This window comes from Thrips palmi, unplaced genomic scaffold (assembly GCF_012932325.1).
Source record: "Thrips palmi isolate BJ-2018 unplaced genomic scaffold, TpBJ-2018v1 HiC_scaffold_5, whole genome shotgun sequence".
NCBI lineage: Eukaryota > Metazoa > Arthropoda > Insecta > Thysanoptera > Thripidae > Thrips > Thrips palmi.
Window position 1 is genome coordinate 18,255,453 of NW_023144632.1, and position 16,751 is coordinate 18,272,203.

Here is a 16,751-nt window from a genome sequence, read left to right on the forward strand (position 1 = left end):
GACTTTAGTGACAAAAAATAATACAATATTTGAATTTAACCAACACCAGCGGACTCAGTAGTAACAAAACTACCTATAACCTAATTTTCAATTTTTAAAAGGATGCATAGTACGCTTGCTTACGCAACCACAGCCTTCTACAATAAAAAGTACGAACGATACAAAACAATCAAACCAGTGATATGCGTCTTCGACAGACGAAAAATCGTCACAACTCATATGAGTTGTAATGAAAATAAGTGCGAAAAAGAGAACTTCAGATTCAAACGCGTGACGTGTGAACAGCGAAGTATCTATTCCTAAGTCACACCGAGAGCGGCACGTACTTTTAGCCATCTTTGTCGATGGAAAGTCGTAAAACTACGAAACAAAAACACAAATCGTCCAAAACGTGCTGTCGCGGCGAGGCCACACCAGGGTGGCTCTTTGGCGCCGAGTGCTCCGGGCCGAAAGGGGACAAAAAATTTCCAATTTACTGCCTCTTGGCCCGCGCACTAATCACATGCCGTGCGGGGAGGAGCGCGCTGTTTTCTGGTGCGGCCGCGGGGAGTGCTGCCAACGGCGGCCAACCAGTGGCGTGGTGACAGCCGCCGTCCATCTGCCAGCACGCCGGAAGGCCACGAGCAGGCGGCAGTGGAGGCGGCAGTGGAGGCTTGACTTCGCTGTCCCCTCCAGCGGAAGCGGCGTCCCACGTTGCAACGTCTGAGCAAAACGTTTTCACGTTCCAAATGCGTTTTCCGTGCGACAAAACTCTTCCAGTAGCCAATGCACGTCTCTGCGATGAATGCGATTATTGCTAGAAGGTGGCCGATGCCCAGCACTACAAAGGCTGGCCGTAGCTTGTACCAGGTGTTTCAGAAACCCCGTAGAAGTTTGAAGGTATGCAACCCGCTCGCCGTCGTGCGGGCGGGCTTGCCTACGCGCTGGTCGGCGGGCGCCGGAGCGATCATGGGTTGCCACTCGTCCACTAGTGCAGCTGGGTGACGTCCCCCTTCCCCTTACCGCTTCGGTTGCGCTCGGCTTGCACGGCTTGCCCGGTCAACTGTCACAGGTGGCGCTATAGCGTCGTCTGTCGGCCGCCAATTAAACCATCTAGAAAGATGTCGCTAAATTCGCAAACATTCGCCTATCGGTGGTTCGCCGGCTAGCGACATCATCCGAGATGGTTTGATTGGCGGCCGATAGACGACGTTAGCGCCACCTGTGACAGTGGACCGGGCCAGCCGAGCGCAACCGGAGCGGCGAGGGGAAGGGGGACGTCACCCAGCTGCACTAGTGGACGAGTGGCAACCCATGATCGCTCCGGCGCCCGCCGACCAGCACGTAGGCAAGCCCGCCCGCACGATGGCGAGCGGGTTGCATAGCTCGCCATGGTGGAGTGAGCTGTGACTCGGGCAGTAAAAGGTTGGGAGAAGTCGAACGTGTCAGATGTTAGTGGCGCTTCGAACGTTGATTATAGATAAACACGATTGCGCCTTAGTGTAAAGAGACGGGAGAATCGGCATGCCGTGAGGCCCTTCCCTGGACACGACTGTCACAGGGTTCTTTGGAAGGCGTGGCCGCAAAACACGCCTTCATACAAGAGAAACGATAACAGAAAAATAGGGCAAAGAATGGAATAGACCTCCTGAAAGAAAACCTTGCAAAATTTTCTCGGAATCAAAAGACTTTTCTGACCATTACGGGCGTTAGGACACTGATCCAACTTGAAAGGGAGGCCTGAGAGACTCTTAATCTGTGCAGAGTGAGGGAAATTTTACAGGTCAATTAAAGCATCGTCGAGTACTGTCTTGGTTCTGGTCGTACTCTACTTGGGCAGCTTGCGACCATTCTATGTTCCAAACAAGCCCTATTTTTTCACGATAAACATCCCAAACTTCGACGAATTTCAACCCGAGTACCGTATATTTTGCATCAGTTGCAACCACACACCCCTCTCCCCGCTGGAAAACGCCCTCTACCAGTCCCAGAACGTCCTCCTTTGCTCAGCTACGTTCCGCCACTGCTCATTTGAGTCAACTTGACAGCTTCGATCTGGCGTCGATACTATCGATGTAGCTTTGCTTTGCTACAAAGACCGGCCGGTCGACGCGCGATTTGGCTGTATATATATTTTGTGACTCTACGCAAAGAATATAAATACGCGAAGTAAAACAGAGGGGTCCACTGCTCAGCTCAGAAGTGTGCACAGGATTACTGATTACCAGTGGTTACCTACAAAAATACTCAAACAAAAATATAATTTTGGCCAGCTAAGAGCATTTTTGGCCCTTTTTTTAAATAAAGGAAACCACTAAAATCCTATAAAAACAGTGAAAATAGCCAGTTTTGGCGCGTGATTTCAAATGATTACTGGACGAAGTGTACACGCTTCACACTAAATGTTTATGTATGATTTTGTAAGCGGTGATGCATAATTTTAAACTTGTGTACCGTCGTGCATAAAATTGTGCGTGAATTTGCATAAATTTATGCATCTTAACGCATAATATTTTGCAAATTCCACGTATTCACAAAATCATACAAGTTGCACGTGCAAAATTCTACCTAAGCATTTAGTGTGTTACAAGAGTGGTGGACCCCTCGAGTAAAACTGACACTTCTCCAAACTAAAACGAATCATCTAAATGTTTGTACAAAAGCATTCCGAACCGTCAAAACTAGAAAAAACCTTGGGGTCTCGCGGTTGAGGACCACCACTGCGGAGGCTACCAGCTCAGCCCTGCATCCAATCACGGGGACCAGATACTCCATACCTCCGTATTTCAAGAGTAGGATTCGCTACACTTGGTTTTGACAGTGTGCGGCCGCCAGACCTCAACAAACAATCGCGTGGAGCCGTGACGCGCTGGCAGCAGCGCAGCAGCGACGCCGCACCTTTAAGTGCCAAACTTTTTGGAGGTTGCGCCATGCACGGCTTCCGGTGGCGTTTGTCAGCGCGGCCGTTACGAACAGCGAATCGACAACGGAAACGCCACCGTTTCGTCAGTGTGCGCTGCTCGGCGCTGCTCGGTGCCGCGCGGTCCGAAGACGCCAACTTGGTTCGGCCGCAGCGACCGCGTCAATAACTTGCTGGACTTGTTGCGCGCCCTGCAGCGCCGCCGCGGGGGACACGGATTAGCGCGTGCAGGGGCGCGCAGCGCGCAGGGAGGCCTCGGGCACCGATGGGCAGTGCACCGACCGGCAGCGTATCCGCCGTCCTTTCCCCCGCCCTCGCACAGTAAAAACTCTACGAAAATCGCTTTGTAATACGAAGAAAATGAAGGCATTGTAAAATCTACGAAGAAATGCTTCGTATTATGAAAGCACAATCCTTCGTAATACGAAGCATTTCTTCGTAATAAAAAGCAATTCTACAATATGCCTTCATTCTCTTCGTAGTTATGAAGCGAATCCTTCGTAGGCTTTTCAGAGTGCGGTGCGATGGTGCGATCTAGAGCCCCGTAATTTGTGTTATCCGTATGGATCGGCAGTATCATCGTTGGCTTGTAGTAACTTGGACGACGAAAGAAGTACAGGGTGGGTAAGAAAACTACTCCCCCCTCACAAACACAAACAAACAAACACACACACACACACACACACACACACACACACACACACACACACACGCAAACACACAGACACACACACACCGGAAATAAACTTCAAACGAATTTGCCTGGCAGTACACATTTAAGGCTGTTTAAGTAAAAAAAAACTGTCAAGCTTATATCAACGCATACATACACTCTTAATAGCCAACGAACATTTGCTTACTTCATAACTACAAAGAAAATGAAGGCATTGTAGAATTTCTTTGCATTATGAAGAAATGCTTCGTATTATGAATAATTTTGCTTCATACAACAAAGCATTTCTTGGTAGATTTTACAATGCCTTCATTTTCTTCGTATTAAAAGCGATTATCGTAGAGTTTAGTGTAGTTTTCCGACAGCTTAAAGTTAGTGCCCATGCAAAATCAAGAAATTGAGTTTTAGAATAGCTCATTGTTGGTCGAAGGAACCCAACCCCAAGGTTTAAAACGGAATTTTGCCAAGCTGCATCTTACAGCAAGGGTTGTGAACGCCGGTATTGTTACACAGTAAATGTCTTACGGTGAAAGGCTGCACCAACATATTATGGTGGAGATTTTCTCCAAAACACCAACGAAATTCGTCAAAATATCTATAAGGTACAGTGAATTCTCAATGGTATGTTACGAAGTCAGCGGCACCACCATAATATGGAACATTTTCACCATAATGTGGAGAATCTTCACTGTAGAACATTTAGAATGTACCCCTGCCCCTCTCCTCCGCCAACGGCCACACCCCGCCAAATACGAATTCAGGAAAGCCCCACAACTCCAGGTCGGGTCAAAGTATGGGACTTCGACAGAAAAACATCTTTATTGGAACTCCCGCTAAAAAGTTGCAGTCCGGTCGCGGGGGTGAAAAGGAGTGGGGGGTAGTGGTGGAGATGGGGGGGGGGGGCACAGCGGCGGCGCGGGCAGTTCCTTCTTTTTCCACACATATTGCGTGAGTTATCCCTCCGATTGCTGGTAGTGCCGCCAAGCACACACAGCACGGCCCCATTTCTCTCAACGCCTTTTTCTGAGGTTGAGCGAGGCGGGGTAGAAAGGGGGAGGAGGAGGGGGGACGGAGAAGGGGGCGCAAAGTCAAGTCAGCCCTCGTCCTGCGTGATAACAGACCAGCTCAATTTCACAGCGATCAGCTCCGTGTTTGCCATAAATTGTCATTTTTTTTCCACCCGCGCGCCATGCGGACTGATTCCGAACACTGGCTTCGTCGCTCTGGCTCGCTCTCTCAGCCCAACGGGACGGCCCGGGCGTGCGAGAGAGACAGAGCGACGAAAGCGGTACGCGGAATCAAGCGAGCTTGGTCTCGAGCAAGCGCGGTGCTGCTGCGAGGGGGGGGGAGGCTTCGGGCTTCGGAGAAGAGGGGAGGGGGAGGAAGGAGAGACTGTGGCCAACAGTGGAAAGGAGATGTTTGCGGTCGGCGACCAGGTGACGACATGCGAGCACGACACGGTCTCTCGCACACACACACACACACACACACACACGAAACAACAAACACGCACACACACGCGCGCGCGCAACAACACACACACAGAAACAAGCGCAATACGCGAGTACACACAATCTAGAAGAGTCACGTTGGTTTCATTCCGCTTGATCCACATGACTGACTAGGCCTGCACTGCACGCTATGCACTCTCTCCCATGGTAACATCAGCCAACCCTCTTTTAGATCCCGCCTGCACAGTCGCAAGAACGGAGACGTATCTGAATCTCTGAGTCACGTCTTTCGACATTCAACGCAAACCGCACAGTGAAACGAAACGTGTTAAAATGCACGTATTGGTGCGTATGCTCACTCGTGTAAATTTTTTCCGAACGTACTGAAATCCTGATCAAAATTTGCGAACCTGTGAAAGCTCTGATAACTTACTCTGATATTGATGCATCAATATCAGAGTAAATTATCAGAGCTTTCACAGGTCGCTGCCATTGTTGCATCAGTATCAAACCATGGTTTGAGTTCTACAGTATGTCAAGAGATGTTTTCAGCTTTCAGACGTGCGCGAATTTTGATCAGGTTTTCAGACAGGTTTCTGACATTCTGACAAGATTTACACGAGTGACCCGGCACCTTTGGTAGTCCTCAAATGAGTACGGCATTATGATGTGGGGCCGTCGTCGCGGGAGGCCCCCAAAACGCGGCAGTCCTTTCGACGCCTGCCTCCTCGTCGCCCTAAATGAGGCCCTATTAGCACGCTGAATAGTTCAAGTGGATTTCAGAAAGCTTATGAGAAGGCGTGCAGCTGGACCCTCAGGCCGCTCGGCGGTGGGGCAATTAGCTGCAAAGAACATCGCGACGGAGACAGGAAGGAAGTCAAGGAGCCTCGGCTGGCTGGTAGAGGGCTGCGGACTGAGAGTCGTTGTCGTCGCTCTGTCACTCTCGCACCTGTACGAGAAGCCCCATGACTGCGAGAGAGACAGCGACGAAAACGACCCTCGAATGCAGTCCGCCGAGGCAGGCTCTAGGACCAGCGCACGCCACTTGAGAAGCCTGCCTGCCGGGGGAACGCATTCACTCTCCGTATTCATTCGGAATTCATTTTAGAGTAGCGACACGTGCGCAGGGTTGAGCACCCAAAAGAAAAGGCCGTTCCACAAACCAAAATAATGTACATGCAACAAGGAAAGTCCCTTGAATGTTGCAAGTAAACTCATTGCAGGGCGAGCTCCTTGCACTCGTGTGAATCTTGTCAGAATGTCAGAAACCTGTCTGAAAACCTGATCAAAACTCGCGCACCTCTGAAAGCTGAAAACTTCTCCTGACATTCTGCCCTCTAAATGTCTTACGAAGAAATTTCCCATAATACGAAGAAAATGGCGCAAGCATAATACGAAGGTGTTTTTTCTTCGTATTACGAAGGTTTTTCTTTGTATCTTACAATGAAAAAGCAGAAAAGATTCGTATTACGAAGAAATATTGCTTCGTATTATGCTTGCGCCGAATCCACTGTAACATACGAATAACATAGGTCAAATTTCATTGTAAGACATTTAGAGTGTGTAGAACGCAAACCATCAATGTCAGAGTAAGTTATCAGAGCTTTCTCAGGTGCGCGAATGTTGATCAGGATTTCAGACATGCTTCTGGCATTCTGCCAAAATTTACACGAGTGTGGTTCAAGACACGGGTGAAGAGGGTGAAGAGGTCTTCGCTGGCGTGCCTGGCGCTGAGCGCGCCGAGCAGCGCGGTGTTGGCGTAGCAGTGTGCCTTCATTTCCCGCCAAACTTTGGGCGATTCTTTTGTGCTGCGCTGCGTGGCGCTCATGCTGGTCGACAGCATCATCCTGCAGTGCACCGCCTCTCTGTTGGCGGGAAGTTGTGAAAGCGAAACACGGAGCGCCCTCTTCTCCTCCTAACCCCTCTTCTCCCCCCCCCACCCCACACTCCCCCTTTCCCCCTTGTCTGACAACACTAGCATGATTCCCGCGGCCCGCCAAGCGCCGTGACTTCTCCATTTTAATTTCTTGAACGGTTCGTGGGAGGAGTGGAGGCAGGCGGAGAGGCCAAAAGGAGAGAGTAGCTGGAAGTCTCGGCGCGCGGCTATACACTGAGAATGAAAGAGTCATGGTCATAACTAAAATTTTGGGCAAGGAATTCTTTATTGCCCAAATTTGGGCGAGAAGGTTTCCTCACCTAAATTTGGGTCATAATACTATGGAGCTATAAAGGTAGCTGATAACCCTTCCTCATCCAATTTTGGGCGAGAAAGCTTTCCTCGCCCAAATGTGGTCGACAAAGCATTCCTCACCCAAAATTGGGTATCGATCAAGACTTTTTCATTCTCAGTGTACACGGCCTTACCTGGCGGAGCCTGGTTGGAAGGGAGGGCGAGATGGCGGAAGAGCGGAAGAACGCCACCGGAAATCAGTTTCTCATTCTTGGTTTGTTTCATAAAATTAAGCTTTCCTTAATTTTTTGAAAATTAAATACGTGAAATGAACAGGTAGGTTGCCCTACTTAGTAGGTCAGTGGGAACAGTGGGTTAGAAGTCCATTTCCGGCCCCTCTAATATTGCAATATTGCATGACTCCGTGCACTGCTTTAAGTGTATCGGAACTTCCATTTAGCAGCCCTGCAACGTTACCTGAGCTTAGCGACCAATGCGAGTGTGACCGTAAGAAACGTGATGCCTAGGCCTATCGCTTTAATCGGGTTTGAATTGACCCAAAACGTGATGGGATTCTCCCAGATTCTTCCGTTTTGGGACCATGCAGTCTAGTTTTAAGAAAATTCCACGCCACGACCACAACGGTATCCTCTCTGTAAATGTTCGAAGAATTTTCATAAATAAAGGAAATATTAGAGTAAATCACAGAAAGATTCCTTCTCGATTCCTCCAGCAATATTTTTCCCTAACGTACCTTTCTAAATCCCCAATTCTTGTCTTAAGAAAGCAGTCCATTTCTGACGTCCCCGTTCCACAGTGACGACACCTACACCGCGCTCTACGTCTTCGGTCCCGATCTGTCCTCCGCGATGTACGTACGTACTCCGCTCCCCTCCCTCCTCCTTCAAACGCATTCTGACATGTTAGTATGGCCTCGCCTGGCTTTGGCTCCCTCGCAGCGGGCTTCCGGGAAAAAACGCGTGCTGCTGCAGACGGCTCCAGAGAGTCGCTTTCGCCGCTCTGTCTCTCTCACACTCGTGGAGCGTCCCGTTCGGGTGCGAGGAAGACAGAGCGGCGAAAACGACTCTCGGAATCAGTCTGCAGGGCAGTGCAGGGTGGGGCGAGGCGAGGCGCTTTGTCGATGGTCCTAAATCGCGCGGAGCGGAAGGCAACTCACATACACTCGGCCAGCGTGTCGTACAGACCGTGTTTCTCGACCCGCCGCGGGGAGAGAGAGGGAGAGAGAGAGAGAGAGAGAGAGAGAGAGATGGGGAAAGGGGCGGGGGGAGAAGAGCGGGACGGGAGCGCACTGACTGCTTTACTTCGCAAAGTGAGCTTGCCCTCATAAAGAGGCAAGACAGGCAACTTTTGGAGCACGTGTTGCAAGAGCCAAATCGACACAATTTGGTGCTCACACTGAATGTGAGTGTACTTTCATTGCACTGTTAAGAGAAGTCGTTATTTTACAACAGTAATCCCAACAAATAGTGTTGTAATTTTAGAAATAATAATTCGTAAAATAACTACAAGATTCATGAAATGAACAGTTGTCATTATTTCCACAAACTTTACTCATAAATTTAGGGATAAATTAGTAATTTTACGGTGAAATATTAATGTTACTGACGAAAAATCGCAGTTTTACTGATAAAATCGTTATCTTACGACTATTCTCGTTTTATCATGTGTAAACTTGATTTCTTACAAATTGAGCTTAATTTTATGAATATTTGCAAGTTAAATTTGTACCACGAACTGCATTGTTTTATTACAAAGTAAATTGTAAATTTACAAATTGTTCATCATTTACTGCTTCTTAAATTTACATGTCAAATCGTTAACTTACAAGTATAATTGTTAAAGCAAATCTGAAAAAATGCGTTTTCGTCCGTTGTTTCCTTACTATATAGGAATTGTGTTTTGCGGGACGCTATACACCGGTAAAACTGGAGCGTCGTTGTATGCTTCATTCAAGCATACAACTCCGCTTGAAGACTTTACGCTAGAAGTCAAGCGTAGAGAAGAATTTCACCCATGCATTTAGAAAGGCGAGAAAGAGGCGAAATGGGGAACTACGCTTGAAGCCGCACTGTAAATGTCTTACGGTGAAAGGCTGCACCAACTTATTATGGTGGGGATTTCCTCCATAATACCAACAAAATTAGTCAAAATATCTACAAGGTACAGTGAATTCTCTATGGTATGTTACGAGGTCAGCTGCACCACCCACCATAATATGGAGAATCTTCACTGTAGAAAATTTAGAGTGTGCCTCCTCCATAATGCACGCCGCCGCTGCCCGGCCCGGCCGCTGCAGCGAACGCTCTGCATGCAACATTCATTACCAATCTTGATCCCGGCGTGTCGATGCCGCCACGGCGGTCCCCACTGGGATTCCCAGGGCGACACACTGCCACACTGCCAACGCGGCCGAGATTGACGCACCAAACACTAATAATCCGGCCAGACGGATGAGGCCTGCGACGGGATGCGACACGGCGAGATTCCGAAGGCACGTTTCGTCGTTCTTTCTCTCTCTCGCACTCACAGGCCGAGGCCCGGCAGGCTGGCATCCCCAGGGACCGCCGCCGGGCCGCACCAGTGCACTGTCAGACCGAGTGCATGCACAAGGCACACTTTCCCTGAGCCGCGTGACTCCCCACACTTGGACGTGTGGGGTTGGCAGTCTCTTCAAGTGTGGAGTAGCTCACAGAGCCCCTATCTCTTGGCATGGTCCAAACGTGTGGAACTCCACCCTTGAAGTGTGGAGACTGCAAATTCTGCACTTCCAAGTGCGGTGACTGAATAATTCGAGTGTGGAGTTCTCCACACTTAGCTTCACTGTGTACCTCACCCTTTTAACCAGCACGGCGCCTCTCTGCCTCAAATTCAGAGCCACACCCTGAATGCCTATACGCCCTAGAGCTGTAAACGCATTTAATGCATTTAGAGATACGAGGGGAACAAAAATATTGTTAGAATACGCACTTCGTTTCTGGACTCTAGAGTAAAAGCTAGCTGACACCTTTGTGTCTCGTAGTATTAGGTGTATATTTTAAAGCAAAGGTAGCAAAAGTATCATCTGCTAAAAACAACCGGGGGTGACAAAATAAGCTTGCTCTTCGAACCTCTCGCGAGTGGGACGAAACGAGCACCGTTCGAGCGTCGACGCCGGGCAGTGCAATGTACGAGCCCTCGGAAGCACACTCGACAAAAGTTTGGAAAAATACCGCGAGGGGGGGGGGGAGGAGCCGTGATGTATTCGCGGGAGGGCCAAGCCAAGGGCCGCAGGGCGTGGCCTTAATGAATGGCAAGGTGATGACTCTGTGGACTGATTCCGTGAGTCACTGCCGTCACTCCGTCTCTCTCGCACCTGTAAATAATGCCCCACGAGTGAGAGAGAGACAGGGCGACGAAGACGGCTCTCGGATTCAGTCTGCTGGCCGCGTGACAATTTAAAATCAGATTACGCAGCGCTGGCCACTCTGGGGAATGAAAACCAGGAAACCCGCGGGGAGAGGGGAGGGCCGCGGTGCGTGCAAACACCTTGCTTTCACGACATCACACTCGGACTTTTCATTAGTTTTTTTTTAATTTTCTTACGTTATTTTTTGTTTCATGTTATATTTTTTTTTAAATTAATTTTTGGGTTTTATGCCCTTATCTGCACTGTGAGGAGAAATCACGCTCTGACCTACGAAGAACATGAAGAAACGGGCGCAAGCCTGATACAAATGTAGTTCTTCTCGGCTTTGCTTCGTATGAAAACGTTTTTTCTGTCTTAAAAAGCGCAAAAAAAGGTTCAAAGAAAAATTTATTGCTTTGTACGTTGAAATCGCTGAAACGGCACAGCTTGGATTTCATTGTAAGGCAATTTAGCCAAGAGTGTAAGTTCTTGTGACTTTGTTCGTGTTTTCCGGTAAATTTGGCCCCATCTGCAGTATTTACCTACTAATGCATGTATACAAGTTTGATGCATGTCGTGTGTCCATGCCGTTCGCTCGTCCGGGAATCTCCTGTGGTCCGATCTAAACCTCATTTGAAATGCAGTTTGTCGGAGTACCCAAAAAACCGCCCGGTGGCAGAAAATCGTATCCAAGCCCAAGGAGCCCTGCTACAGGGTGCATCGTGGCCCACGGAGCGGAGGAAGAGATATATATTTCATCAAATGCACAATGAACGAACACGATGGGTTAAAACCAATATCTTTTTTAACCCCTGGCCCAAGTTTCCTCATCTCAACATCATGTAAGGGACGGATCGCCCGGCAACGAGCACTGCAAAAACCCATTGCAAGTGGGCGTAAAGCACTCTGTCAAACCTAGTGTGGGGAACTCCACGCTCCACACTTAGACGTGTGAAGGTTAAAGTCTCCACACTTTAAGAAGTATCGACAGAGGCCCAGTCTCCTGGCATGGTGCAAGTGGAGAACTCACGCTGCTTAAAGTGCGCAGACTGCAAACCCTGCACTTCCAAGTGCGGACACTGAAAACCCAACACTGCCGCATTTCTAGAGAGTGGGCTTTCTTGTTGGTTTCACAGTGCAGTCCACCTTTCCTCCATGACCCAAAGGCTGGCTACGCGGCTACGCGGCCACACTGCCAGCAACGAGCCGCATGGAGTGCCTGGCCGGATGTATTCCTTCCTACTGCTTGCTCGCACTTCCTGGTCGAGTCATTGAGTCCACAACAATGCCTCGGGGCCGCTTAGTTGTTGTAACAAAGGCATGAGGAGGGCCGCTGGCTGGCCTCGCTCGGCAGGGAGAGAGCGTTTCCATGTCCGAGCACTTTCTTTTAATTTGGCAACCAAAGTCGGACAGTTACAGTAGAGCAAACTTGACAGAATGCGTGAGGCTGGAGGCTACCATTAAGAGAACTTCACTGTGAAACCAAGAGGGAAGAACTCCACACTGCAAATAAGGAGGTGCGGAATTTACAGTATCCGCACTTGAAAGTGCAGAATTTGCACTGTCCAAAATTCAACTGAATAGTGTAGAGCTTTCTTACGTTTTCATCAAGGGGCTCAGTGAGGTCCTCCATATTATAAGAGTGAGGACGTCAAATTCCACACGTCCAAGTGTGGAGAATTACTTTGCACCAGAAAGTATGTACGTAGTTTCTTCACATCAGGAAGTGTGGAGTTTCTCCACCAGGAAGAGTGGAGTTTCTCCACACCAGAAGGAGTGGAATTTCTTCAAACCAGGAATCTCCACACCAGGAAGTGTGGAGTTTCTCCAAACCAGGAGGAGTGGAGTTTCTTCAAACCAGGAGGTGCGGAGTTTATCCACGCTTTGTTCGACAGAGCACGGCGCCTGCAAGCCTCGGGTAGGCAGACCCGCTACACACCCGACCACGGCGGAGTGCCTACTCCAAGTTCGCAGGCGCTTAGCGCGTAGCGTGGGCCCACGCGAAATGGAATCTTATAAACCTTTATTCGACCTTTATTTAAATTGTATAAGACACATATAAGGGCTGTTTCAATTAACTCATTTTAATGTGTCTTATTAAGTTTTATATGGAATATAGGGTCATTCTTATTTAATCTTTATATAAACCTTATACAAACCATATATGTACTGTATTTGGGTGTTTTTCAGATACTGACTCTTTATAAAGAGCAGCAAAAGTGTACACCGAGCGCAAAAGTGCACCCTACTCCCTTGAAAGCATACCAGTCTTTTCCGTTCTATGCGTGGTTGGGTAGGGCACTAAAATTTTGCCACGAGTTTCTATACTAATAGACACTTCTAGCAGGGCCTGAAGTGAAGAACAAGAAGAAGATTATAGACCGGGAACAGTACAAGAAATCGGCCTTTTGCGGGGGTTTTGGCTGGCAGGTTTGAATCAAACAGTATTATAAAATTAAGCTATTTTGAATTTTTGGATTGAGAACATTCGTCATCAAGAAATAAGCGTTATTTGGCTAACTGTTTCCGGCTGACGTTCTTCTTCTTGTTCTTCACTCCAGGCCCTGCTAGAAGTGTCTATTCACACCTCTTTCAACGGGATATCGATTCACGCCCCTTCAATGGCGGGAATCGTTTACGCCCTGTTAGGGTATCGTTTTTATGCCCTTGTTTTGCCAGAGTGTTTTCTCATATGCTAGACCTTCGTAAATAATCTGTCAGGAAGATTGAGCTCGGATTAAAGACTTATCGCGACGTCGGGGGTGCTGAGGCGGGGTGGGGGAGGGGACTAGAGGAGGCCCCCGAGGGGTAAGCGCGAAGGGAAGAGAGGCTGGCCCGGCGCCAAGGCACCCATTTCGACCACGCAGTGCACTGCAGCCAGTTTAGACGCATAGCAAGGCTGGTGACAGCAAAAAGAACCATTTGCACGCCGTGCGTCTCCAAGGAGTGGTCGTGCCGGCCTTCCAGAGAGCACTGCGACGACACAGGGAAAAAATGGATCGGCGAGAGTCCATTTGTTACCGGGCAAATGTCAGGCCACGTTCGGCGGGATGTGAGTTAGCTACCTCACGCTCATTTCAATGCGAGTGCTGTCAAACCAAGCGTGGTGACGCCACACTTACTGGTTCGGAGAAATTCAACACACTTTGACGAGTGGAGTTTGCAGTCTCTACGCTTCAAGTGTGGGGTGGCTCGCAGCGACGCCCCTCGCTCTTGGCATGGTGCAAACGAAGAAAACTTCACACCTGAAGTGGAGACTGAAAACTCTGCACGTCTTAGTGCAGAGACGCAAAGTCAAAACCTCCGCCTTTCCGGGGGTCACTCCCCCGGCACTGACTGTTTCACGCTGATAGTCATGTGGCGTCAAATGTCACGTTCCGGCAGACATGGAAGAATACAGAGCCCTTCCGCAGCGGTCGAGCCCAAAGGCCTCGAGGTCGCTTGTTTGGCAACGATTTTCAAAGTGGCGCCAGCACCTCCTTTCAGTGTGGGGCACGTGGCTAGGCTGCTCGGGAGGGAGCGTGTCAGCTCCACCACGGCAAGGCGCGGCACGGCAAGGCACGGCAAGGCACGGCGCGGCACGGCACGGCACGGCACGGCAAGGCACGGGGCGGCACAGCACGGCAAGGCACGGCGCGGCACGGCACGGCATGGCACGGCAGCCACGGCGCCAATCAAGAACGCTATTGTGACGCTGGTGCCCTTGCTCCACACGAGGAGAGCTGATCCGAGCCGAGGAAGACACAGGCATTGGATGCGGTTCTTGCAACGTAGGGGCGTTTCTTTCCCCTCAGAGCCGCGGCAGCACTGTACAACAAGCCAAGCGAAGGAGGAACATCGCACTTGCGGCGTGGTGGTCAGACCTGTGAAAGGCTGCCCCAACATGGTGAAGATTTCCTCCAAAATAGCTACAAAATAAGTTCTACACAATACCTACAAGATACACAGAATTTTCAAAAGAAAAGTCAGGCAGTCAGCTGCACCACCGCCGATTTAAGCCTTACGAAGTAAAATTGCTTGATATGACAAACTATTTTCAGCATATATAAGGTTACGACGAAAATACTTTGTCATTAAAGAACTATTCTTCGTATTAGACACTGAATAAGGTTGAACCTTAGATATGGTCAAAATACTTCGCAAGGTTTCAAGCGTGCTGCAGTTGGCAAGGTACGGACGGTCCAGGTAAACAATTGACCAGACATGTACTCTACTTTTATTCCTGTTTTTCGCTCTGTCAGTGCCCAGGGCTTTAGGACGCCGCGCCGCGGCCACCCCACTGGAGCCGCTCCGACCAGCCCAGTCCAGGCCCGCAACAAATTTGATTGAGATTTCATTCCGCGGCCAGATTTGCTCGCGGACGTGAGTCTCTCTGGGCCTCTCTCTTGTTTTGCGGGGATGGACTGGACAGGCGGGAAGGGAGAGGGAGAGAGAGAGAGAGTGAGAGAGAGAGGAGAGAGAGAGAGAGAGAGCGGGAGAGGGGGGGAGGGGAGGCACAGCCCACCTTAGGATTCGGGATTGATTGTTACTGGGTCAGTGCGTCTTTGAAATCCGGCCGCTGACGGCTAAAGGCTCAAGCCCGGGGCATGGCTCTTCGCAGTGTGCACTGCGCGGCCCGAGGGGTCTGACGCCAGCGCTGCGTAACAAAAAAGAAGCAAACACAGCCTCTCTCTCTCTCTCTCTCTCTCTCTCTCTCTCTCTCTCTCTCTCTCTCTCTCTCTCTCTCTCTCTCTCTCTCTCTCTCTCTCTCTCTCTCTCTCTCAAAGTGGAAGCTTACTTTACTGGAAAAATCAAACATTTCAGTGGGACTTCCGTTCTGCCTCACCATCACGGCAGTGGTTTTATCTTCCATCTCTCTTGGAACTGTCTCCCTTCATATCTTCTTTTTTTATTTTATTCATAAATCGTTTTTAGATTATTTTTTTAGGTGAAAAAGCTGCCACTCGACCCCTTGAGCTGTCACCAGCGAACTTCGGACGCAAATAAGAAAGGTTGTCGAAGTTGGTGACTCTTGTTTGGCCCGAGTGGCGGGGCGGGGTGCAGTAGGGTGGGGTGGTGGTGGGACCCCGGGGGGGGGGGGGGGGGGGGGTAGGATGGGGCGGGCGGGCCGCTTGCTGTAGGCCGTCTCGTGATGCTCCGCTGTGGATGAAAGCCAAATCGGGCCAATATGTGTAAATATATCACGTCATCGAATATCGCCGAGAGCCGCCTCGGCGTCCTGTCATTAGCAGCGAGAGATTTACTGCGTAGGCCCGGGCCGCTCCGCAGCGAGGCCCGCTGCGCGCTCCAACGGCGTACATTATTTCATTCCAAGGCGGGGGCGCGCATGACACAATACGTGTGTTCGATGGCCGTGTTTACTGAATGTCCTTTTTAAGCGTCTATACCATTCATTTCAGAGTCCAGAGGGAGCTCGCTCTTACTGTCAAAAACCAAGTGTGGAGGACTCCGCCGTTCCTGGTGCGGGGAGATTCTCCACACTTGGACCTCGCAATGCACACCAAATATCTAAGGTCAGTATTTGTTTACAGCGAGGAACAATTCAGATGCCCATAGCAGGCTGAGAACAGCTATTGCGGATACTCATGCACTGTACGCAAAATTTTCTGCGGTTGCATCCTGAGGACAATATTAAAACCAGAGTGGAAACTGTCGGCTGTGAACAATTTTAGCGTCTTGTTTATTAACAACAACGCTTCAACACAATTGTGGACAAGTTGGTCGAAGGTTTATGTTGGAATAAATCGCCATTTGGTAACGTAAGACCAGGGACACAAAATCGTTCGGTAGCTACACTAAAAATAATGTCCATGTCTTTGTTTGGTGGGGAGTAGCTGAAACCCTGTATACCTTGACATGGTGCAAAGGTGGAGAACACGCACTGGCAAACCCAGCAATGTCTCACACTTACAAGCGTGAGACAAACGTGGCTAACAAAAACTAGGTGTGTCTGAAGTTACCCCTAATAGTGGAATAACTTGAGACAAAGTTGGAGGCTTCTGCCCCCAATTATGGGAAACCCAAAGAAAGTTCACATGTGCCAAACCGATTGTACATGTGAAATTCAATACAGTTGGGATTCGGGTCGGTGACAGGAGTTTTGTAGACACGCGGCCCAAAAAGAGGTGAAATATTGTCCTAAGCTACGCCGG